The sequence below is a fragment of the Chlorocebus sabaeus genome, chromosome 21 (assembly GCF_047675955.1).
Source record: "Chlorocebus sabaeus isolate Y175 chromosome 21, mChlSab1.0.hap1, whole genome shotgun sequence".
Lineage (NCBI taxonomy): Eukaryota > Metazoa > Chordata > Mammalia > Primates > Cercopithecidae > Chlorocebus > Chlorocebus sabaeus.
In genome coordinates, this window is record NC_132924.1 from 6,946,098 (window position 1) to 6,971,813 (window position 25,716).

Genomic DNA, 25,716 nt, shown 5'->3' on the forward strand with positions numbered 1-25,716 from the left:
AGGCACAAGAACTTAAAAGTAAGTTTCAATAATATCTGCAGAAATATTTCTGATTTAGTGAACAAGTTTGTAACATGAAACAGATTGCTTTGAAAATAGAGCAAAGAAAATTTCTAGTAACAAAAAAGATTGCCAAAATAAAGTATTTAGTGGTAGGCGTCAGTAATTGATGGCCAGATTAGTAAATTGGAAGATAAAATAGAAGAAATATACCCAAATATGGATTAAAAAGTCAAAATGAAAATATTGCAGAAATTTTGAGGGAGCCCGGGACAGTTTTAGGAGTCTCAGTGTTTGTTTGATAGTTGTTTGAAATAGAACAGAGAGAAGGGAGAGAAGGAACTAATCCAAGAAGTAATAAAGTAAACATTTCCTGGAAGTCAATGTAAATCTTCAGTTGGAAGTGGCCATGAGATGCTGAGGAACAATAATGTAATATCTGGGAAAATTTTGATGATATTTCTGATTTCCAGTGATAAAGAGAAAATCTAACAACTTCTCGAAGGGAAAAGCCCCTGAAGAATTAGAGCGAGACTGCAGTGAGGAATCTCTGGAGATGCCAACCTGGTGGTGCTTTGAACCTTCTTATGGGAAGTGAATTGTACTCATCCATCACACTACTCCATGCTTGCAACCCAAATCCCTTCACAAACATGTAAACACTTGGCTACCCCTCTCTGGGAAAAAAAAGAATTACTCTGGGTTGTATTTTAACAAAATAAAAAAAAGTGAACCCAACAGAGGAAGTAGATATGTATTACAAGGAAGGCTGATGACAGGACAAGCCAGTCCGTGAGACGCACAGTGAGTTCCAGTCATTGCTGGTGATTTTGCTAAAGTTTTTTTCTTCTTTGTTTTTGTTTTTTGTTTTGTTTTGTTTTGTTTTTGATAGAGTCTCACTCTTTTGCCCAGGTTGGAGTGCAGTGGCACAATCTCAGCTCACTACAGCCTCCGCCTCCTGGGTTCAAGTGATTCTCCTGCCTCGGCCTCCTGAGTTGCTGGGATTCAGGCATGCACCACCACAGCCAGCTAATTTTTGTATTTTGAGTAGAGACAGGGTTACACCGTGTTGGCCAGGCTGGTCTTGAACTCTTGACCTCAAGTGATCCGCCGGCCTTGGCCTCCCATAGTGCTGGGATTACGGGCGTGAACCACTGTGCCTGGCCTTGTTGAAACTTTTTATACAACATTGAGAATGGATTGTTACAAATGTAAAAGATATAGTATAAAAATATTGACAGTAAAATGCTACATGATTTTAACAAGTTACCATTAGTGAGGAGAAGAGTTAGTGAGGAAAACTGCAAAAATGTCTCCCCTGGTCTTTGAGGGTTGCCCAGCTGTTGGTTAATTCTCAACAATAAGTAGCAAGGTACACTTACTGACAGTGTGAGGTCAACCATTAAAAGAGAAATAGGATTTATGACTACAAAAATCACTAAAAGAAACAAATAGAAAAAAAATCAATTCAGAAAAAAAATCAAAGGAAAACATGAACTTGTTTTTAGATCTTAAAAGAGGATGAATGTTCGGTTACAAAAAACAGCACGACTATTTTTAGTTTCAACAGCAATACTTGAATCTATCATTTTCATTTGTCATTATGTAATGCTTGACAGTTTCTTATTGCTTTCCTGTTCTTCAACAGCAATTAGTTTATCATATCGTTGTGTCTGGATACAGTTTCTAAGAGTCTACTTGGTTATCTGCCAGACCAAGTTTCATAAAGACCACCCTGGAAATGAAAAGAGGACACTGGCTCTCGTCTCCCTCCTTGTGCCTTCAGCATGGGCTCCGTGCTCTCTTCCCTTATCACGATTTCAACTGCAGAATACCCATATTATACAATTAAGATTTTTTTTTTACTCTATTGCATTGCTAAAATCCAATTAAAATGATAAAGAATGAAAAGAATCAGAATACAAGGAAAAAACCCTCCTCTTTAATGAAACAGAGAAGCAGCTAAAAGTGCAACCTTAAACACAAAATATGCAAAGGATGTGTGTCTTGAGCAGGAGGGTGCAAGGAAGCTGAAGACTTCAGCCCTGCTGGCTCAGATTCGATGCAGGGAGAGTTTCTTCACAGATGGCATCATCTAGAAAGGCCCATCCAGCAATCTTTTGAGTAGATAGAGGTGTGAGGGCATGAGCAGGCCATGGAGAGGGGAGAACCATCCTGTGGAAACAACAGGAGGCCTGATGTTGAAGGAAAACCCCAACTGACACTTTACACCTGTATGTGACCTGGTCCACGGAGGGTGCAGAGGTGAGGGGGTGAAGAGAAAAGAAACAAGGGCTCTATTTTAGCCTACCTATAGTCAGGTTAACTTCTAAACTTGAAGGAGATAAACTCAAAAAGAACAGAAAGTAACAAACTTGGTAAGAGTGAGTTTGAGAAAAAAATACCAGAATGAAAGCTCTAGATGGCCACAGCCCTATGTCTTCCTGCTCCTCTCCATAGCTAATTATCAAACTTCGCTGCCCCCTGCAAAGAGGAATGCCACAGTTAACAAGAAATGAGCAGAGGCATTGCAGAGGGAAAGCGGCAAGGGCATGAGCAGCAGATACACAACGATCGCACATTACATGAAAATTACCCTGTGGAAGAGGAAAAGATTCTCCAGAGTCTCAACAAATTACTATGTAATCTCTTAAAGCTAAAGAAAGAAAGCAAAAAAAAAAAAAAAAAAAAAAAAAAAAAAAGACCCATGTTTTCAAAGTAGAGCTTATACAGCAGAGAAGAGTTAAAAATGAGCTGGTCTGCTTAACCTTGCTAGTAATTACTGAAATGCAAATTAAAACACAAATGAGATATGCTTCAGAATCACATTTGGCAAGAATTAAAAATCTGAAAGTATTACGTGTTCTTGCTGAGAGCAAAGAAAACTTGTGGCACTCTCCTAACGAGCTGGGAAAATGGTATAATCATATCAGGGGGCAGCACCTAGTCAAGTTTAAAAGGCACAGATCTTAAGATCCAGCAATTCAATTCCCAATTCTACAGCCTAGAACGACTCTCACTGAGGTATACAAAGATTGACATTCGTGTGTGTCACGGTGAGTGTTCATGAATGTTAATGACAGCATTGTAACAGGGAAAGGTGAGAAATAACCTAATTGTTCGTTATTAGGAAAAGGCGTAAATAAATTGTGACATATTCTTAAAATGAAATTATATAGAGCAGTAAAAATAAAAAACTGGAAGTATATGTTTCTATGTAAATATCACAATGAATAAAAATAAGTGGCATGCAGATTTGTACACTTAAAAGATGTGATAAATTAATTTTTTCAGCAATTAAATCGATGCTTACTCTAGACTCTAAGGCTATAACAGCGAATAAGACACAAAAATATCTTCCTTTATGGAGAGTCTCTTCTGGGGGGGAAACCAGACAATAATCAAAATATGTAAGCGTGTTATGTAGTGTATTTGAAGAAGTAAGTGATATTGAGAAAAAATAAGCTGGGATGGAGGAGATGGAGAGTTGAGAGTGTCACAGTTTTGAATAGGATGATGGGGCTAGGCATCCCCGACAAGTGACACTTGACCAAAGCTTGAAGGAAGTGAGAGAGCTGACCATGCAGCTATCTGGGGGAAAGAGGATTCCAGGCGAAAGGAAAAGTAAGTGCGAAACCCTTAAGTCAGGAGCCCCCTGGTCTTTGTCAATGAATAACAAGGTGTTACAAGGGGGAGCTGGGTGCAAATGGTGGGGAGTCTCCTAGGAGAAAGAGGAGGACAGGTTCTGAGGAAGTAGGGGGACCTGGAGCAGACTTCGTGGGCCACTGCAGAGGCTCTGGCTTCTCTGAGATGGGAGCATTGGAAGGTGTGCTGTTTTGCTGTGCTGAAGAATGACATATCTGCTTTTCTGAAACTTTTGTTTGGAAATAATTTCAAACTTACAGAATAGATACAAGAAAAAGACTGATATAAAAATACCTATATGTCCTTGAACCAGCTTCACCTGTTGTTAACCCCATTAGCGCCATCATTTGTGCCCATGTGCTCTCTCTATATACACACATGCACATAGGTGTCTTTCTTGAAAAATAAAGAAAAAAATGACATGTTTAGAATAGTGCTTATAAAACAAGAGAAGATAAAAAAGAGCTGGAGTGCTATTTTCACCAGTAATTGAGGAAAATTAAAACAAAAATAAGATAGACTTTCACTATCATCAGATTTGGAAAAGAAACTAGTTCTGACAATAATGTTATTGATGATACATAATAAAGGAAATTCATATGTATGTGTCTGGGGGGGTGTGTGTGTACATATATATGCTCCTTTATATATGTGTATATATGTATAGATGTGTATACAAACATATATACATACGTTTATATGTATTGTGTATATATGTATATATTACATATGTGTATATAAACATATATACACAATACCTACACACAATTTCCCCCCCCAACTTTGAGAGTATGTCGTGACCTTTACTCCTAAATCTTCAGTGTGTATTTCCTAGGAATAGGAAATACACAACCACAATGCAATTATTAATTTCGGTAAATGTAACATTGACACAGTATCTTAATCTACTGTACATATTACAATTCGTCAGTTGATTCAATAATGTCTTTACAGCATTTTTCTGCCCGGGACAAGATTTGATCTAGAGTCAGCTGTTGCTTTTAATTAGTAGAGAGGGCAGAAGAAAAAGAAACCATAGAATACAAATTGGCAAAAATTATTTCGAACACACAAAAGAACACAATATATGTGAATGGTGTAAATTTCCTACTTAAAACACAGGGACTTTCAGATAGGACTTGAAACAATTAAGAAAGCTAGTCATAAAAAGCGTATCTTAAAAAGAATAGACCTAGAAAGGACAAAAGATATTCCAAGTATCGTCTAACAAAAATAAAATAAAAGTGCCGATATCAACAAGATACATGTAGGAAAGACTAAGCATAAAATATGAAAAAGTGGGATAGTATTCCTTAATAAAAAGCATTTCATCAAAAGGTGATAGTAATCAACATTTGTGCCTCAAATAAGAAGATTAATATTTATATAAATAAATACTCAAGGAATTATTAACTGATCCACAATCAGAGTGAAGAGAAAAACTCTTACAAACTGATGGTTCAAGTAGAAAAACAAACTTACAGAGAATTTGAGCAACAGTATTAACAAACTTGTTTTTTGGAGATTTATGCCAAACTTTATTCTGAAACAAAAGAGCACATTTTTTTTTCTGATGGCAATGAATTATAAAATAACTTTCATCCCATATCAGGCTATAAATAATGTCCGCACATAGTTAAAGATACATGAATAATAGAGACCATATTATCTAAACTAAGAAAAATATAAATAGATATATTAACAAAGAATAGTAACAAAAATCTATCCAATTAGGGATTAGATATGACGTTTAAAAAGAAAGAAAGGAACTAGTTAACATTTTTGGCAGATGCTGTGTTTATATTAGAAACTCTGAGTATAGCAACAAAATAGAGATTGAAATAAGAACAACAAATAAATATTGTTCCCCTGCATAGTGACAATACCCAATTATCAAAATGTAATACAGAACAATTCAATTTACAATAACAACTCAAACTATAACATTTTTAGAAATGAACACAGTAGAAATTTTATTAGACCTCTATGTGGAAACTACACAATTTAAGAAAAAAATTAAAAATAAATAAATAGAGGCTTGGTGTGGTGGCTCATACCTGTAATCTCAGCACGTTGGGAGATTGAGGTAGGGACATTGCTTGAACCCAGGAGCCATGTTCAAGCTTCTGCACTCTGGACTGGGGGACAGGGTGAGACACTGTCTCAAAAATAAATTAACAAAATCAAATAAAAATAGAAAACAATGTTCATGGAAAGGAAGATTTATTATATTAAACATGCCAAATAATTTGGAATTACCCGGCAAAATTAACCTTACACAAATCAAAATTTTAAGGTAGTTTTGTGAAAACCTAAATTGGGCAAGTTATTTAACTTATTTGTCCTCAGTTTCTTTATCTGTAAAATGAGGATAATCCATCTTCATAGGACCGCTGTGAGGATTAAAGGAGATAATATGTACAAAGGGCATTGAACAATACTGAGTATATGTTGAATGTTATGGAAATGTGTATTGTTGTTTCCTTTTCTGTGTAATCATATATGATATATTCTATCTTATTCTCAATGAATAATTTACTATTATTAAGATGTATTACTTTTATAAGGTGCAATAAATGAATAGAAAGGATCCATATAAGAGAGGAGAAAGAACAGCACTAACTTTTGTTGTGTATCTAGCATGTGCAGTGATAGTTCATGTATAATACATTGTGTCCTGGGCTGAGGCAGAGCGGGGGCGATGAGGAGGAGCCGGGCCTAGCAAGGACATTCACTCCCTTGCCTCACATCTTGTAGGATAGTCTTTAAAGAAAACAGTTTATGTGTGCATGTGTCTTTATAGCAGCATGATTTATAATCCTCTGGGTATATACCCAGTAATGGGATGGCTGGGTCATATGATATTTCTAGTTCTAGATCCTTGAGGAATCGCTATACTGTTTTCCACAATGGTTGAACCAGTTTACAATCCCACCAACAGTGTAAAATTGTTCCTATTTCTCCACATCCTCTCCAGCACCTGTTGTTTCCTGACTTTTTAATGATTGCCATTCTAACTGGTGTGAGATGGTATCTCATTGTGGTTTGGATTTGCATTTCTCTGATGGCCAGTAATGATGAGCATTTTTTCATGTGTCTGTTGGCTGTATGCATATCTTCTTTTGAGAAATGTCTGTTCATATCCTGTGCCCACTTTTTGGTGGGGTTGTTTGTTTTTTTCTTGTAAATTTGTTTGAGTTCTTTGTAGGTTCTGGATATTAGCCCTTTGTCAGATGAGTAGATTGCAAAAATTTTCTCCCATTCTGTAGGTTGCCTGTTCATTCTGATGGTAGTTTCTTTTGCTGTGCAGAAGCTCTTTAGTTTAATTAGATCATTTGTCAATTGTAGCTTTTGTTGCTGTTGCTTTTGGCGTTTTAGACATGAAGTCCTTGCCCATGCCTTGTCCTGGATGGTATTACCTAGGTTTTCTTCTAGGGTTTTTATGGTTTTAGGTCTAACATTTAAGTCTCTAACCCATCTTGAATTAATTTTCGTATAAGGGGTAAGGAAAGGATCCAGTTTCAGCTTTCTACTTATGGCTAGCCAATTTTCCAAGCACCATTTATTAAACAGGGAATCCTTTCCCCATTTCTTGTTTTTCTCAGGTTTGTCAAATATCAGATGGCTGTAGACGTGTGGTATTATTTCTGAGGGCTCTGTTCTGTTCCATTGGTCTATATCTCTGTATGTTTAGTGCGGCACTATTCACAATAGCAAAGACTTGGAATCAACCCAAATGTCCATCAGTGACAAACTGGATTAAGAAAATGTGACACATATACACCATGGAATACTATGCAGCCATAAAATAGGATGAGTTAGTGTCCTTTGTAGGGACATGGATGCAGCTGGAAACCATCATTCTCAGCAAACTATCGCAAGAACAGAAAACCAAATACCGCATGTTCTCACTCATAGGTGGGAACTGAACAACAAGATCACTTGGACACGGGAAGGGGAACATCACACACCAGAGGCTATTATGGGGAGGGGGGAGGGGAGAGGGATGGCACTGGGAGTTATACCTGATGTAAATGACGAGTTGATGGGTGCTGACCAGTTGATGGGTGCAGCACACCAACATGGCACAGGTATACATATGTAACAAACCTGCACGTTGTGCACATGTACCCTAGAACTTAAAGTATAAAAAAAAAAAAAAAAAAAAAAAAAAACCTCCTTTAATTTCAGAGGGGGCTAATGGCCTGCAAGGAAGGCACTGTATTTCCCAACCTCCCTTGAGGCAAAGCGTGGTTATAGTCTTTTGGGAAATGGTCAGAAATGATGACTGCATCTTCTTTCTTAGAAGTTCCAGCCACTCTCTTTCCCTCTCCTATAGTCTTGAATGCAGACATGGTGCTGGTGAGATAGTTCTGTCCATTAAGAAAAGGGGAACATCCCCAAAACTGGTAGAACAATCAAACAAAAGGAGCCTGGTTCTTGAATGCCCTCCTAGATCAAAGACTTCTGCTTACCCTGGATAATTTGCTTACCCCTGGTCTGTCATATAAGAAAGAAATAAATTTCTACGTTGTTTGAATCAAAAAAAAAAAAAGAAAAAAAAACAGTTTATGCTTTTTTTGTTAAAAGAAAAGGAAAGGTACATTGTAAATATGACTTTACAATTGATAATACAATAGGGTGGGATTTTTTCCTATCATCCCCTTAATCTGTTTCCTTAAAAAACTGATCCTTTTTGTTACAGAGTCCCCACTGCAGTTTGATAATATGTAATAATAATGCCTGTTTTTAAATTGCATTCAGCGTAAGTGTGATATAGCTACAAAACAATCTGTCTATCACTTTCTACTACCTAACATACAACTTCTATCAATCCTGTTGGCGTATATTTTAACCTGATTTGCATATGAATATTTTGTTAGTGGTATTCAGTGTGAATATGATTTTATATCTTAGCTTTAAAACTCAGCATATTATAATCACATAATTTTCTGTTCCTAAATTATTTTTAAAGCTGTAATTTTGCAATACTGTGACCCATGTGGTACGGGTCAGATGGGGTTACAGGAAGCTGCCAGGGTGGAGCCCCCTCCGCCCCCACCACCGCGGAGGTCCTCCCGCCTGTGCCCTGGGAAGGGGAGCTTGGAAATCCCGCTGCAGTGATTTCAAGTCCGAGTGGACGCCGCAGCGTGCTGATGGGTGTTTTTGTTCTTTTCTTCTTTGTGCTTCAGTTAAACAAGAAATCAGGTCCAGAGCCGAGTTTAAGGCATTCGTGGCTTCATGTGTAGCCACTGCCTGTCGGTCTTTGACGTGCACGGCCCTGGGGAGAGGGACAGTGGGGCTCTGTCCGCACTCCCAAGAGCAGGTCCCCGCGGCCCCGCCTCGGACCCTCCTGGTGTGCGCCCAGTGCCAAGTCCGTCTGTGCTCTCTTATTCAGCCGGAACAAGGACTGTCTGCAGCTGCTAATGATGTCGTGTCAAAACTGAAGCGAGGACACCATAGTGATGGGAGGTGGCTGCCAGGGAACCCACAGCCTGAAAACCCTGCATGAAAGGACAGGAAAGTGACACTAACAAGTTAGTGCCCAAATATCCATTAGGTGGAAAACAGAGTGTGCTACGGATCAATATAAAAAGAGAGAGAAAATGCAAATTAGTCATCCTTGGGTGACTAAACAAATTATATTAAACCAACAAATAACCACTCTTCCCCGTTACTTCCAGCCCGCTCTGCCGCGAGCTGGAAGGAGGGCCTGGAGAGGCCGGCAGAATTTCTGCAAAGCGTGCCCAGGGCTTATATCCCAGGTCTACGTTGTGGACATGAAATTTTGCAGTCACACGTTTTCTTGTGAATCTGTGATACATTTGTAAAATACATTTAAAAAGTTTGCCTTAAATGAAGTGTGGGAAAATGAATGAAAAATCGCATATGAAGTGCCAGAGACATCATGAATGGGCTCATTCTCTTAGGAAAAGAAGACAATAAGAAAGAGATGAAGCTATTTTGATAGAGTGTTAACCGATGTTCATGACTGTGACCCTTGAAAAGTGTAACAGTTGATATGCTTTATGAATTATAAGAGAAAAACTGATTTCTGTTTGTCTAGTTTTGAATTATTTCATGATGTTATTCCTGGCAGGGACTGTATTTGGAATATGCATCATATCATAAATAATTAATTATCTGAAAATTAAACTAGCCAGGATTCTATCTTATTCTCAATGAATAATTTACTATTATTAATTTTAATATAAAAGTAACTTTTTTTTTCCTGGTTATTTCTGATTATAAAAGAATTGTATACTCAGTAGAAAGTTTATGAATCACTTGAAACTATAAAAATGCAGACACAAAATGTCTATAATGTATCCACTCATGGAACTAATACTAACACATCTGGAATATTTTTCAAGAGTTTTCTTTATGTATTTTTTAGAATAACTGAATTCATATTACATATTTTTTAAATTTTGCTTTGGATACAGTGTTATTTAAAACTATGGGAGGCGTGCTTAATAAATTTAATTTTAAAGATTGTATAATCTGTTATTGATATATTATGATTTAATTATTTATTACCATATTAAAGGAAAGTTTAAATGTTTTCCTTATTAAAGGTAATCCTAAATTGAATATATTTGACTTAAATATTTATCTACCTTTCAGATTATTACCTTAGAATAAATTACCCCAGCAGTGGAATTGCACTGTCAGTAAGTATGAAAAATAATACCATTCTTGTTAATATTGTCAAAATTCCCTGTAGATAAGTTTCTGTTTGACTCTCACTAGCAGTAGCTGAGCTAATGAGCTCTATCCATTATCCTCATTTCTTTAATATTCATTACTTTAGCACTGATATCATCTCATTTGAAATTGGATTTTTTTTTAATAATTAAGAAGTTGATATCTTCCGAATGTGTACTAACCAATTACAATTCATTTTATGTTGTGGTTTATTGGTTCATGGGCTTTGTTTAAAAGATGACCTTGTTTACGTGGAATAAATGGGTAATTAACTTGGACAAACACTTCCACTAAAAACAGCTAGAAAATATGGCAAAATATTTGTTAGATACCGTGGAAGAGCCAACAACTCAGTGAAGCACTGGGCCAGGGTTAGGGGAGAAGTGAAGCCAGGCAGGTGGCCATGGATTTAGGAGTCTTTATCTCAGGAGTTGTTTGCTGGTGTCAGAGGGAACAGCTGAGAGGCTGAGCTGCAATTTGGGCAGCTTCATGGGGACAGAGGATTCAAGACTCGCCAAGAGGAAAGATGACTGGCGAATCTGGGCCTCACTTTTCATTGGGACCCTGAAGAGCTGCTCCCAGGTAGTGAAGTATAAGTCAGTTGGCCTTACCAGAGACTGCAGCTCAGCTGGGAATCACCTTGGTTATTTACATTGGATTAGGGTCATCTTCAGGTGCCAGCGTCTTCAGGCCTCTTGCAAGAACAAATTAAACCCTCTCTGGGGAAAGATAATGTCATAGTAGATCTGACCTTACTTCTACAGGCAATTTTCCAAACATGATGTCTATATCTGACACTTCTTTTATGTCTCTTGAAATCTTCCCAGTCCTCACTCTTACATTAGCCACTGTTAGCCACTGTTAGCACGTAGTACGTGCTACTGTAGAAAAGACTCCATTTGATATTTGATAAATAATTTGTGGTACAGTTATACAGTGAAATTTTCTTCTGCAACGAAAATAAATAGTTCTAGGTACATGCAAAAACATGAATGACTGCATGCGGTGGCTCACGTCTATAATCCCAGCACTTTGGGATCCTGAGGCAGGTAGATCACTTCAGCCCATGAATTTGAGATCAGCCTGGGCAACATGGTGAAACCTCATCTCTACCAAAAATACAAAAGTTAGCTGAGCATGGTGATATGTGCCTGTAGGACCAGTTACTCAGGAGGCTGAGGTGGGAGGACGGCTTGAGCCCAGGAGGTCAAGGCTGCAGTGAGCCACCTTGCACTCCAGCTTGGGTGACACGGCAGGAACTTGTCTCAGTAAATAAATAAATAGATCTTACAATCTTAATATTGAACAAAAGAAGTCAGACATGAAGAATACATATTAAATCATTCTATGTATACAAAGTTCAAAAACAAACAACCAGAAACTCTTACAAAGCAAAGGGAGAAAAATCATATGGCCTTTTCAATAAATGCAGAAAAATCATATGATAAAATTCAGTGTTCCTTAGCAAACCTAAAGTAGTGAACATATTCATTAGTGATATATTGAAAGTTTTTGCTTTTAAATTGGATGCCTACTACCGGAGGTTCCTTGCCAGTAAAATAAAGAAAGATAAATAAAATATATAAAGATGGCAAGAGAAATAAAATTGCCATTATTTGCAGACAACATGATTATGTGTGTAGAAAATATAGATGACCTATTAGAATTAATGAGTGAATTTAGCAAGATTGCTGGATAGACTTGAATATGTAACACACAATTTTAGGTTTATATGTCATCAAGGATTAGACAACAAAATTAAAAGTAATACTATTCACAGTGACATCATAAAACATTAAATATCTAGGGATAAATCTAACAATAGATAAGGTTTCTACACTGGAAACTTGAAAACAGCATTGAGATAAGTTAAAGAAGACAAATAAGCAATGCTACCTACCTTGTCCTTGAATCAGAAGATTGTATATTATTAAGATGCCAGTTTCCTGTGAAATGATTAAACTGATACAATCCCTACTTAGAAATGGCAGCAGTTGTGTGTGCACATATGTGTAAACTGATAGGATAATTCTAAAATTAATACATTTAGTCCCAAGACACACAGGAAGAAGAATTAAAAATTTGAAGGATTTATACTCTGGATATAAAGATTTATTATTAAACTGGAGTAATTAAAAGACTGTATCTTTGGTGCAAGGATAGATAAACAGACCAAATGAACAGGACAGAGAGTACAGAAATAAGTCCACATGTATACAGTCACTTGATTGGAGAGTAGTGGCAAAAGGACAATAAATAAATGATGCTAGATTAGCTGCATATCCATAAGAAAAAGGTTTAATCTTATCCTCAATTCAAACTCACCACAAAACCAAAACCCAAGTGGGTGATAGATCTAAATGTGATAAATAAATCAATAAAATATCTAAGGACCTAACAGTAGAATATATTCTCAAGAGTAGAGAACATTTTCCTAAATGCCAAAAGTGTTAACCATTACCCCCCAAAAAAGTAATTATAGGAAGGCTATATTAAAACTAAGACACTTAATATAAGCCAAATGCAAGCCCCTGAGTCACAGAAGATATTTGTTGTGCATATAACTGACAAGGGACCTGTAACAACAACAAAAAATCTTATTTTGAGGTGGGTCTCATTCTATTGCCCATGCTGGAGTGCAGTGGGGCAATCATAGCTCACTGCAACCTCCAACTCTTGGGCTCAAGTGATCCTGCCACTTCAGCCTCCTGTAGTAAAGACTACAGGTGTGCACCACCATGCCTGGTTAATTTTTTAAATTGTTTGTAGAGATGGGACCTTGCTATGTTGCCTAAGCTGGTCTTCAACTCCTAGGCTGAAGTGACTCTCCCACCTCGGCTTCTCAGGCACTGGAATTATAGGTGTGAGCCACTGCACCTGGCCTCAAAAAATTTTTAAATGCCTAAAATCTATTTTTAAAATGACAAACAACACAATAGAAAAAGTGGGCAAGAAATTCTAACAGGAAATTCGCCGAGAGAATATACAAATGATCAAAACACGTATGAAAAAGTAATCATGCTCATTAGTCATCAAGGAAATGCAAATTAAAGCCACAATGAAATTCTGTTATACACCAAATAGAAGGGCTAAAATTAAATAGGATGACAGTAGCAAGCACCTATAAAAATGCAGAGCTCTCATACGCTGCTGGTGAGAATGTCAACTGGTAGAGTCATTTGGAATACTGTTTTCTATTATATGTTAAAGCTGAATTTATGCATGCCCTAAATCCCTGTAATTCTACTTCTAAGTTTAAACCCAACAGAAATGTATAGAGATGTCAAAAGATGTGTACAAGAAAGTTTTATAGGAACATTATCTTTAGTAGACAAATACTAAAAACAAATCAAAATTCCATCAAGATTTTAATGAATAAATAAGCTGTGATATATTCATAAAATGGAATGCTATTCAGTAATTAGGATGAACTAATTATGGCTGCACACAATACAACACTATAAATCTTGCAAACATGATACTGAGAGAAAGAAGCCAGACACAAGAAATGCATACCGTATGATGCCATTGTATAACAAAGTTCAAATGAAGATAAACCTAATCTACGATGTTGGAAGTGAGGACAGCGGTTGCCTTCGGAAATGAGCACAGGGTACCAATAGCAAGGAGATTAAGAGGAGCATATGGGGTTTGGGATTGTTCTAACTGTTGGTCTGGGTTCTAATTTCATGATATGTGCCTTTGTGATAATCCTTCCTGCTGTGCACTAACGTAATATACTTTCTGAGTGTGTACTGTTTTTCATTCAAGGTATTCCTAGGATGGAAAACAAATAAGTCATTTACAGGTTTATGGAATTAAACATTCAAGGGTAGAAGCAGCTTCAAGCTCACTCTGATCTTGTTACTAAGAAATCTTCATTAAATGTACAAGTGTAACACTGGCAGCAATGTTAAGATGCTGACCCAGGGTTTGGCCAAGTGCCTTAAATTTATTCAGTTCGTTTCCCATCTTGGCCGTCCTTCATCACATCTTCACTTATTATACTCCATGGGTAATCTCATCCTAGCCAGTGGTGTTAACTACTGCCTCTGTGTTTAAGCCTGTACACCAAGCATAAATTGGACAATTATAATGATTCCCTCAGTCCCATCTAGTCAAGGGTGATGTTTTTGTTTCTATGGGGAATAATTTGTTGTATTTCACATAGAATTGCATAACAGATATTGTCTGGTTGATGCATGGTCTCAAGGATTGTAATTTGGTTACAGTTAGTTAGCTATTAACTAATGATTACTGATCAATGAACTATACCACCTTCTCCCAGCATGGATTATAGCTATTCCTGCCATCCCTTAAGAATCATTCTTCTAAGCCAACTAATGCCCAAACCATCTTTCCAAGGATGTTTGTCTAGCAAACAGCCAGGCTGTGTGGAAATATCTCTCTGGAGCAGAGGGCAGACTTGTTTTCTGTGCAGTGTGATAAAGATGATGTCTCCTTTAGGGAAAAGGCAAGTAGGTTTACTTACAGGCGCCTTATAAAAGATGGGGGTTTCCTGAGCTTGGGGTTCTTTGGCTGCGATGTATGCACAGCTTCACTTGCTTGCCTCTTCACTCCCCTATGGAAATTGCGGGGTGAGGGGACTGAAACAAGCACAAAACTCATGCTGTCTGCTGTACTGTGAGCAAAAAAAAAAAAAGTTGTTTATGACCTGGGAGTCTTGTCTCTCCTGCCAGCATCCGTGAAAATGTGGTAGGCTAACCTGTTTGTCTGCAAGGAGAGTAAAATTTCAGACCTTTTGCAATTCTTGAAAGAGATATACTTGGCTTCATCTAGTGTTACTACTATGTTTGCAATACAGCCCCAAACCTAGATTCTGAGTTTAACAGTATCCTAGATAAGTACCAAGATATTATAGGCCTAAATTGCATAAGTTGGACAGTGACCAAACAGCCCTCTTCATTCCCCCTCTGCCTAGGGTGTGGGCTTCACACTACTACCTCCCAAACAGTCAAGGAGCCTCAGCCTCGATTCGGGGCAAAGAGTCTTGGCCTGTGTTTTTCTGCAGGAGAATAGTCCCTGGAGAGGAGGTGGTGCCAGTTCCCAAACACTGACCAGTGTAACTCAAAATGAAATATTCAATGGCTGATAAGTGATTTGTGTTGATGGTGCTCCCAAAATGGGTAGAATAATAACTCAGCACGGAGTTCTCTTCCATGCACTTCAAGAAATGTTCTTGATCAGCTTCCAACATTGAAGAATGAGGTGTCTCCATTTCCTCTTCCCTATAATCCTCATAGTCTCTGACCCTATATTTTAAACAATCTTTCTCTTTAGGCTTTCATCTAGTCTCTTACACTGAGAAGGGTTCCTGTCCAACCGCGCATCCTACTCACCACCCTTCGTTTCTGTTCTCATACAACGTTCTCACTTTCTTGCCATGTGACCTTGAGTAGCAGAGTCTGGAGACACTGGGGTACGTTTGAAAAAAATTAAAGAAAGTTTTTTTGACTTATTTTCCGTTCATGTTTGTATTTCTAATCCAGCGTGTTCTTCTGACATTTGGAACCATCTATTCAGCTGTATGATGGACATCTTCCCTGGCGTGCCCTCAGGAATCTAAAGCTCAAATGCTGGAGATGCAGCTCCCCGTGTTCACACTCAACACACTCCTCCTCCTTTTGTGGGCTCTAAACCAGTGATTGACATTCAGGCCTATTCAAAATAGATTGTGTGTCAGCTCTCACTGAAAGAGGGTGATTAGAAATGCTAATGTCAAGTTCCCTTTGAATCTTCTGAGTGCAAAACACTTGGCTTTCAGAACTTTGTCTTAATGAATGAAAATGAAAGACACACACAGTGAATATTTTTCCACTTGGAAGGATTTATGTGTATTTTATTTACCTCTAGTTGCAACTAACAGTTTTGATGGTTCTTATTGTAACTCTCCTCAGTGACTATAGTATAAGACAACTTCAGTGTTTAGAGGGGAAGAAAAGATTTGCAGTAAGAAGCATTGTGTTCACTGCCTCTTACCTCTACTTGTGACTCATACTTAACAACATTAAAAGTTATGTATATTTGCAGGTTTCAGGCAAGGAATAGACTCTATTAGGAATTCCATCCCAAAAATATATTAAGAAATATTTGTACTCATTTGAGTTCTTTCTGTGGATTCTTATTTTGAATATAATTAACATGGTGCAAGCTAAGAGGCCTGCTTGGCATTACTAACATTGGCTGATGGGTATTGTCATTGGTTCTTGATAAGACAATTGTTTTAATAAAAAATTGTTTTAAGAAATAAAGATGCAAAAAAGGTAACTATTTTGCTAACAAAATGTTGTGAATTTTAAAATGTCATATTAAGGTGTGCTGGCCTCAATGGAAGAGTAATAAAACAGCACGAAGTTTAGGGATACATTAGTCAGAAACTCCTTTGACTTTGCCCTTCAGGAACAAACTCATGTCACAGGAAAAAAGAGCAAAAGGAATCAAATAAAAGCCAAGTAAATTAGTCAAATTTTGGTGTTCTTGCTCTTTCCTACTGCTAGAAAAACCACCCTTAAAATTTTGCTAAAATGTCATTAAATAACAGTTGATACCTCTAAGGGAGGAGACCACCCCTCATATTGTCTTATGTCCAATTTCTGCCTCCAAAGAAAGAAGAAGTAAAAACTAAAAGGCAGAAATGAAACCCACAGGCAGACAGCCTGGTGCCGTGCACTGGGCCTGGTAAAAGATTGACCCCTGACCTAACCGGTTATGTTATCTATAGATTCCAGACATTGTATGGAAAAGCATTGTGAAAATCCCTGTCCTGTTCTGTTCTGTTCTGTTCTGTTCTGATTACCAGTGCATGCAGCCCCTGGTCAGTTACCCCCTGCTTGCTCAATTGACCACGACCCTCTCACATGGACCCCATTAGAGTTATAAGTCCTTAAAAGGGACAGGAATTGCTCACTTGGGGAGCTCGGTTTTTGGAGATGTGAGTCTTGCCAAAGCTCCCGGCTGAATAAAGCCCTTCCTTCTTTAACTTGGTGTCTGAGGGGTTTTGTCTGCCTCTTGTCCTGCTTCTCCTTTACCTACACTGAGATTTTTTTGCTGCACAGACCTTCAAGCTTGAGAAGTTTATAACAGTATTGGAATAAAAACACAAAAGATATGCCTTGATGTCATTCTTAACACCAGAGCACTATTACATTGCTCTCCTGTCTTGTGTCTTATTCTCCAGTATTAAATCCCTTCCTTTTTCTCTATGTAATCACTGAAGTGGTCTTTCTAAATGCAAAATTTACTGTATCACTTCTCTACTTATAGATTGCAGTAGCTCTTGATTAGTCATAAGTTAAAGAGCAACTTCTCAGTATATCATTCAAAGTCATTCACAAGCTAGGCCTAACCTATTTCCAGCCTCATCTCTTGACCCCACCTCCCCTAACACCCTGGCTTCACCGTATCCCAGTTATACTTTAGTGCCCAGCCTTCCCCGAACCTCCACACCCCCCTTGTCAGTTTCGCGCCCCTGTGCTTTCTGGGCCTGGGCTCTGACCTCTCTTCCTCACTACAGACTATCTATCCCTGAAGATCCTCTAAGGTTCAGCTCAAATATTACCTCTCAGCCAGGCAGTCCCTCTCACCCCCAAGGAAGAGTAAATTGCTCTGTCTCTTAGCCTGCCTTGAAACATTGCATTTCCACTAGTGGGGTATACACATCACATAACATTGTTGAAATCTGTGAGTTGTCTGTACTATGATTTGTCTATCTCCTGGTATCTCTTAGAAGAAATTTTTGTTTCCTGCTCACAAGGTGTAAATTTGTATTTATATAAAAATTGTGATCAAGTATTTTAATAGCATTTATTGAATATTACCAGACAGAGTTAATCATTGTTCTCTCATTTATTAGGTCTATAATTTGGGCAAATTTCTTTATTTTTCTGAGTATCATGCTTTTTCATCCTTATAAATAGAAATGCCAAGATAAATGGGCAAATGGGTGAATCTATTGGGCCTGGGACCCGAGCAGAAATGACACTTTATGACTTCGAAGGCTGGGTCATAAAAAGTCAGGGTTTCCTCTTTTCCCTGTCTCTGAGGACACATGCCTTGGACGCCCTTAGGTGACATGTAAAAGATCAGTTACCCTGAAGCATGCTAGAGAGACCACATGGGAAGGCCACATAAAGATAGCGATATCCAAGAAGCCCTAGTTACTACAACCTCTAACTGTTTGAATTTTCCAAGTATAACCCACCAATAATATGAATGAGTGAGCCCTTAAGTTATTCCAGTTCTAACTTTTGAGTAACCCTAGTTGACATGGAATAAAGCAAGAGTGAACAGTCTCTTTGGCAGAAGTTCTGCCAAGTTGCAGATTCGTGAGCAGAATGAACATTGTTATAGAGCATTAAGTGTTGTGATTTTTAATACAATCCTCTGAAATTATTATTGCATATGTGTTTTATAATTGAAAGCAATTAATATGCTTCTTTAATTTTGAAATTCTTAGTTTAAAATTATATGATACTGGTAGACAATTTCCAGAATTTTGGCATAATAACCTACATGTACCCTCTCCCTAGTGAAACAACCTAATTGGTGAAACTGAGAAAAGAAACTCAAACATGTTAATACTTTGGAACTTGTTCTATGGGCATACAGCATAAAAATAAACATTCATTTAAGAAAATCTACTAAATTTTGCTAAGAACAGTGAAATTTGAGCTACTTCCTGTTCTTTCTTTCCCCATCCAGCTCAGCAAAATGATAGCTCCACTCTGCATAGACACAGTCAAGAACAAAGCTCTTTCCCATCAGCCAAGAACATAGGCCGTGTATGACTGTTCCAAATAAAGTCAGTCCCTTAAGTATCTCCATGAGAAGTATCTCTATGAGAAGGGCAAGCTACCAGCTCAGTGCTACAAAGGCTCTATTTGAGGCAAGAACAATGAGAAGTCTGGGGCTTCCTTTCTCCACCCAGCTCCCACTCATACCCCAGTTATGGTAGGCCAAGAATACTGGGGCCCCAACTGCCCTCACCTGTAGCTCAGAGAGCCAAAGGTTCCTCACAAAAGGAGGCAAGTTGAGAAAACCAGAGGCTGCTGCCCCAACCCAGTGCCCTGCCTGCGAAGCAGGGGTGCCACTCAGAGAAGTAAGCCACTATCCTTGTCCCCACCTCCAGAGCAGTGACACAACAGTTTTGTCCAACTGGATATGTTGGTCCTAAGAGGAGAAAGTTTGAAAACTCCACTTAAGGGACTGACTTTATTTGGAACTGAAAGTAGGGGAAAGTCAAGCCTAAGGGCTTTCTGGGAAACAGTGGAGGTAAGCAGTGATTGTAAGTGATTAAGAGAGGGCTGGTAGTTCCATGACAGGAGCAAGCTGCACTACAAACAAGGTGAAACTTTGGCAGAGAAAACCAGGAAACAGACAGTTAAAAAGAGCCCTCCTGTGGTTGGAACAAACCTCAACAGTGGCCTCAAAGATAGGAAGCAATTTAGGCCCAAGGACATTACCAAAAACAATGGAATAATCAGCTAGCAATTGATGGAAGCTATAATAATAGCTAGATATAATACTGAGACAAGCAGACAGCTTAACAGAATGACTGGGAAGGAGAAAGTCAAAAACAGCCCTGCTAAATTCACCATTATCCCAGGTGACTATGCACATGGCCAAGGTCACATCCTCTGAAGAGTGACATGAGAAATTGCACAGTACAAAAAAATAAAAAAAAAGACTGTCTTAAATAGTTCAATAAAGCCACTAGTCACATTAAAAAAAAAAAAAAGAACTCTACTGGGGTGTGTGTGTGTGTGTGTGTGTGTGTGTGTGTCTGACTATTCACTGTTGCTACAATAGTGTATCTAAAATGACATTTTTAACCAAAAAATCACAAGACTTGCAAAAGCAAAAAAGGAAATCAATCTATATACAAGAAAAAAAGCAGGCAACACCAACTGCCTTTGAGAGAGTTCTGTTTTCAAATTTAGCAGACAAAGACTTCAAAGAAGCTATTATAAATGTGCTCAAAGGGAATGGGTGTGGTGGGGCTCATGCCTGTAATCCAGCACTTTGGGAGGCCAAGGCAGTTGGATCATAAGGTCAGGAGTTTGAGACCAGCCTGACCAAAATGGTGAAAACCCGTCTCTACTAAAAATACAAAAATATTAGCCAGGCATGGTGGCGCGTGCCTGTAATCCCAATTACTTGGGAGGCTGAGGCAGGGGAATTGTTGAAACCCAGGAAGCAGAGGTTGCAGTGAGTCGAGATCATGAAACTTCATTCCAGCCTGGGCGACAGAGCAAGACTCCATCTCAAAAAAAAAAAAAAAAAAAAAAAAAAAAAAAAAAGTGCACAAAGAAATAAGGTAAAAAAAACTAAAGGAGTAAAGGGAAAGGAAAAGGTAAAATAAAAATGAAAAAGTAAAGGAGGGCATAATGACAATGTCTCATCACTGTGAAATAGAAAATATCATTTCTATAACTCACAAGAATAAAGTTAGTATAAATCCAAAGGACATTCTGACAAGTTAAGATACATGTAGTAAGCCCGGTATGCATAAAATAACTAAATATATAATAAAAAGGAACTAAAAGTTGCATAGGTTCATTAAAGGAAATAAAAGTCACACTAGAAAATATTTACTTAATGCAAAAAAAGTGATAAATGACAAAAAGTAGAACAAAAATGACACAAGAAATATAGAAAACAAAAAAATAAATAAAATATCAGGCATAAATTCAATTTTATCAATAATAAAAATAAATGTGAAAGGATTAACTATGCTAATCAAAAGTCATAGATTGACAGTCCAGATATAGAAAGATATCTCTTAGTTCATATGGGATACTATTACAAAATATCATAGACTGGGTGGCTTATAAACAACAGAAATTTCTCACAATTTTGGAGGCTTGATAGTCCAGGATGAAGCTGCCAAGAGATATAGTGTCTGGTGAGGGCTTGCTTCTTTATAGACAGCTGTCTTCTCATCATAACCTCACGTGATGGAAGGGAGAAGGAGTCTTTCTTTAGCCTCTTTATGAAAGAGTAATAATCCCATTTATGAAGGCTTTACCCATGTAACATAATCACCTCCCAAAGACCCCAATTACTAATACTACTGCCTTGGGGGTTAGGATTTCAACATAAGAATTCGTGGGCGGACAAAAACATTCAGATTATAGAAAAATCCACCTTTATGTTTGCTACAGGAAACACACTTCAGATTCAAAGATGCAATTTGGTTAAAAGTAAAAGAATGGAATAAGATATAAGATACAAAGAGCAGCCATAAGAAAGTTGGAGTAGCTATACTAATATTAGAAAAATATACTTTAGGCCAGCGGTGGCTCATGCCCGTAATCCCAGCACTTTGGGAGGCCAAGGAGGGCAGATCACTTAAGGCCAGGAGTTTGAAACCAGCCTGGCCAACATGGTGAAACCTTGTCTCTACTAAAAATACAAAAAAATTAGCTGGCTGGTGTGCACCTGCAGTCTCAGCTACTCTGGAGGCTGAAGCTGGAGAATCACTTGAACTTACGAAGCGGAGGTTGTAGAGAGCAGCGATGGCACAACTGTACTCCAGCCTGGATGACAGATCAAGACTGTCTCAAAAAAAAAAAAAGGAAAGAAGGAAGGAAGGAAGGAAGGAAGGAAGGAAGGAAAGAAAGAAAGAAAGAAAGAAAGAAAGAAAGAAAGAAAGAAAGAAAGAAAGAAAGAAAGAAAGAAAGAAAGGAGGAAAGAAAGAAAGAAAAGAAAGGAAGGAAGGAAGAAAGAAAGAAAGAAAGGAAGGAAGGAAGGAAGGAAGAAAGAAAGAGAAAGCAAGCAAGCAAGCAAGAAACTTTAAACAAAAAATCTTACTAGGGATAAAGGGGGACAATTTATAATTAAAAAAAGCAATCGATAAGGAAGATATCACAGTTATAAGCATACATACACATGAAAATAGAGGCCACCAAAATACGTAAAACAAAAATGACAAAATTGATAGGAGAAAAAATAAATAATTATTCTTGGAGACCTTAATAACCCATTTTTAATAATGAATAAAACAAGTAGACAAAAGATTGACAAGAAAATGGAAGACTTCAAGTCTAGTTAACTAGATCAAACATCTATAGAATGCTCTGTCCAACTACAGCAGAATACACATTTTTCTGAGTACACATGAAATAGACTATATGCTAGGTCATAAAACAAGCTTCAATAAAAATAAAATGAATGAGGTAAATTAAATATGTTTTGTGACCATAATGAAACAAAATTAGAAATCAAGAACAGAAAGAAATTTGAAAACATGTATGTACACATTAAACAACACAGCCATAAATAATCCATTAGATAAAGAAGAAGTCACAAAGGCAATTCAAACATACTTTGAGATGATTGAAAGTTAAGACACAACATACTAAAACTATGGGATATAGCTACAGTGCTGATTAAAGCAAAATTTATGATGGTAAATGCCTATATTGAAAAGAAAAATCTCAGTTCAATAACTTAATCGTCCACATTAAAACACTGGAAAAGAAAGAGCAATTTAAATACAATACAAACAAGAAAAAGAAAGAGTAAATATTGAGGTTGAAAATAACTAGAAAATAGAAAAACAATAGAGAAAATAAACCAAACTGAAATAAGTTCACTGAAAAGATCAACAATACTGACAAACCTTTAGTTCAATTGGCTAAGGAAAACAGAGTGAAGATTCCAGTTACTAAAATCAGAAATGAGAGAGGGGACATCACTACCAATCTTACAGAAGCAAAAAGGATTATAAGGAAACATTATGAACAACAAATAAGATAATTTAGATGATCTGGATAAAGACAGACACAACTATCAAAACTGTCTCAAGATGAAAGTAAATCTAAATTGACTTACAACAAGTAAAGAGATTAAACAAATTTAAATTAGTAATTTAAAAATATTCCATAAAGAAAAGCCCAGGATCAAATGACTTCATTGGTCAAGTTTACCAAACATTTAAAGAATCAGTATAAATTCTTCACAAACCTTTCTGAAAAATAGAAGGGAACATTTACAAACTTCATTTATGTCAGTATTGCTTTGAGACTAAAATAGACAAAGACAGAAGAGAAAAAAATTGCAGACCTATATCTCTAATTAATATATGTACAAAAATTCTCAAGAAAACACTAGTAACCTGAACCCAAGTGATTTATTTTTAAAATTATGCACGAGAGTATATCTATGTTTCTCCCCAGAATGCAAAGTTTGCTTAGCATTCAAGAACCAATTGATGCAATGTAGCATATTAATAGGATAAAGAACAAAAATCAAATGATCATCTCAGTAGGTTTAGCAAATTCATTTGGGGAAATCCAATACCCTCTCATGATAAAAAGCACTTAACAGGTTAGATATAGAAGATGGACTTCCCAGACCTGATAAAGGGGCATCTGTGAAAAACCTACAGCCAATGCCATATTTAATTGTGAAGGACTGAATGCTTACCTTCTAAGATCATGAATAAGACAAGGCTGGATGTCTGCTCTCATCACTTGTTCTCAACATTTTATTGGAGGTTGTAACCAGGACAATTAGGCATTCAGATTGGAAAGGAAGAAAATAGAATAATCTCTATTTGGAGATCATACAGGTCATAGATATGTAAAATATCCTCAGAAATCCATGTAAAAACTATTAGCACCATATGGCCGGGTTATAGAATACAGGTTCTGTATGTGAAAATCAATTGAATTTATAATCTAGAACAATTTGAAAACAAAATAAAGACAACAATTTCATTTATTAATACAATAGCATCAAATAATCAAATACTTAGGAATAAATTTAACAAAAAAGTAAAAGGCTTCTACATTCAATAATACAAAACATCACTGAAAGAAATGAAAGTCGATCTAAGTAAATGGCAATCCATGTCATACTTACAGATTGGAAGACTTAATATGGTTAAAATGGCAATATTCCCCAATGTTCTCCAAATTGATCTACAGATTCACCACAATCCCTATTAAAATCACAGGTACATTTTTTTTGCATACATTGACAAGCTGATCCTGAAATTCATATGGAAATTTGATGGGCTCACAATAGTTAAAATTATCATAAAAAAGAAGATGGGGATTGGAGAACTCGAACTTCCCAATTTTAACATTCAATAGAAAGCTATAGTGATGAGTACCGTATGGTATTAGCATAAGGATAAATCATAAGGATAAGAGGAAAAAATTACAGACCTGTATCTCTGATGAATATATGTACACATTTTTCATAATTTTTCATAAGGATAAATATCAGTGGAATAGAGTTTACGGTTCAGAAATAAACTCTTACATGTATGGTCTTACATTTATGGTCAATTAATTTTCAACAAGGACGCCAAGACAATTAAATGGGGGAAAGAATAATCTTTTTAACAAATCTTTTTGTAACAACCAGGTATCTACATGTAAAAGAATAAAGCTTTCCCTCTTCCTCACACCATATAAAAATATTAACTCAAAATGGATCATAGATTCAAAACTGTAAAAAACAAAAGTATAAAACTCTTAGAAGAATATATAGAGGTAAATGTTTACAATCTTGGCTTAGGCAAAGCCTTCTTAAATATGACAAGGAAAATACAAGTAACAAGAAAAAATACATTGAACTTTACTATAATATAATTGGAAACTTCTGTGCTTCAAAAGATGTTATCAAGAAAGTGAAAACATAATCCAAAGAATGAGATACAATATTTGCAAGCCATGTATTGAATAACAGACCTATATTTGTAATATATAAAGAACTACTAAATTCAACAATAAAAAGACAATCCAATTAAAAATGGACACAGAGTTTAAATATGTCTTTAAAGAAGACATACAAATGTCCACTAAGCACATGAAAAGATTCTGAATATAATTAGCCATAAGGGAAACGCAAACAAAAACCACAGTGAGATACGACTTCATACTCACTGGGATTGCTACGATTTAAAAGAGGTAATATTTGTTGGTGAAGATGTGGGGAAATAGAAACCCTCATAGATTGCTGATGGGAGTGTTAAATGGTGCAGCTCCTTGGGAAGACAGTCTAGCAGTTTCTCAAAAGGTTAAACATATAGTATATGACCCAGCAATTTCACTTTTAGGTATATACCTAAGACAAATGAAAACACATATTCCTATGAAATCTTGTAAAGATATATTTATGCTTTTCCGGGATTAACTGGCTATTTTTATATTCCATTTTCATCTCTACTATTGGCTTATTATTTCCACGTCTTCTAAAAGTTTTTAGCGGTTGCTTTAGAGTTTGAACGTATATTCTTAACTTACCATAATCTGCTTTCAAATTACATTAAACAACTTCAGATATAGTGTAAAAACCTTACAAATCTTTCATTTCCTCTCTTCCATTCAT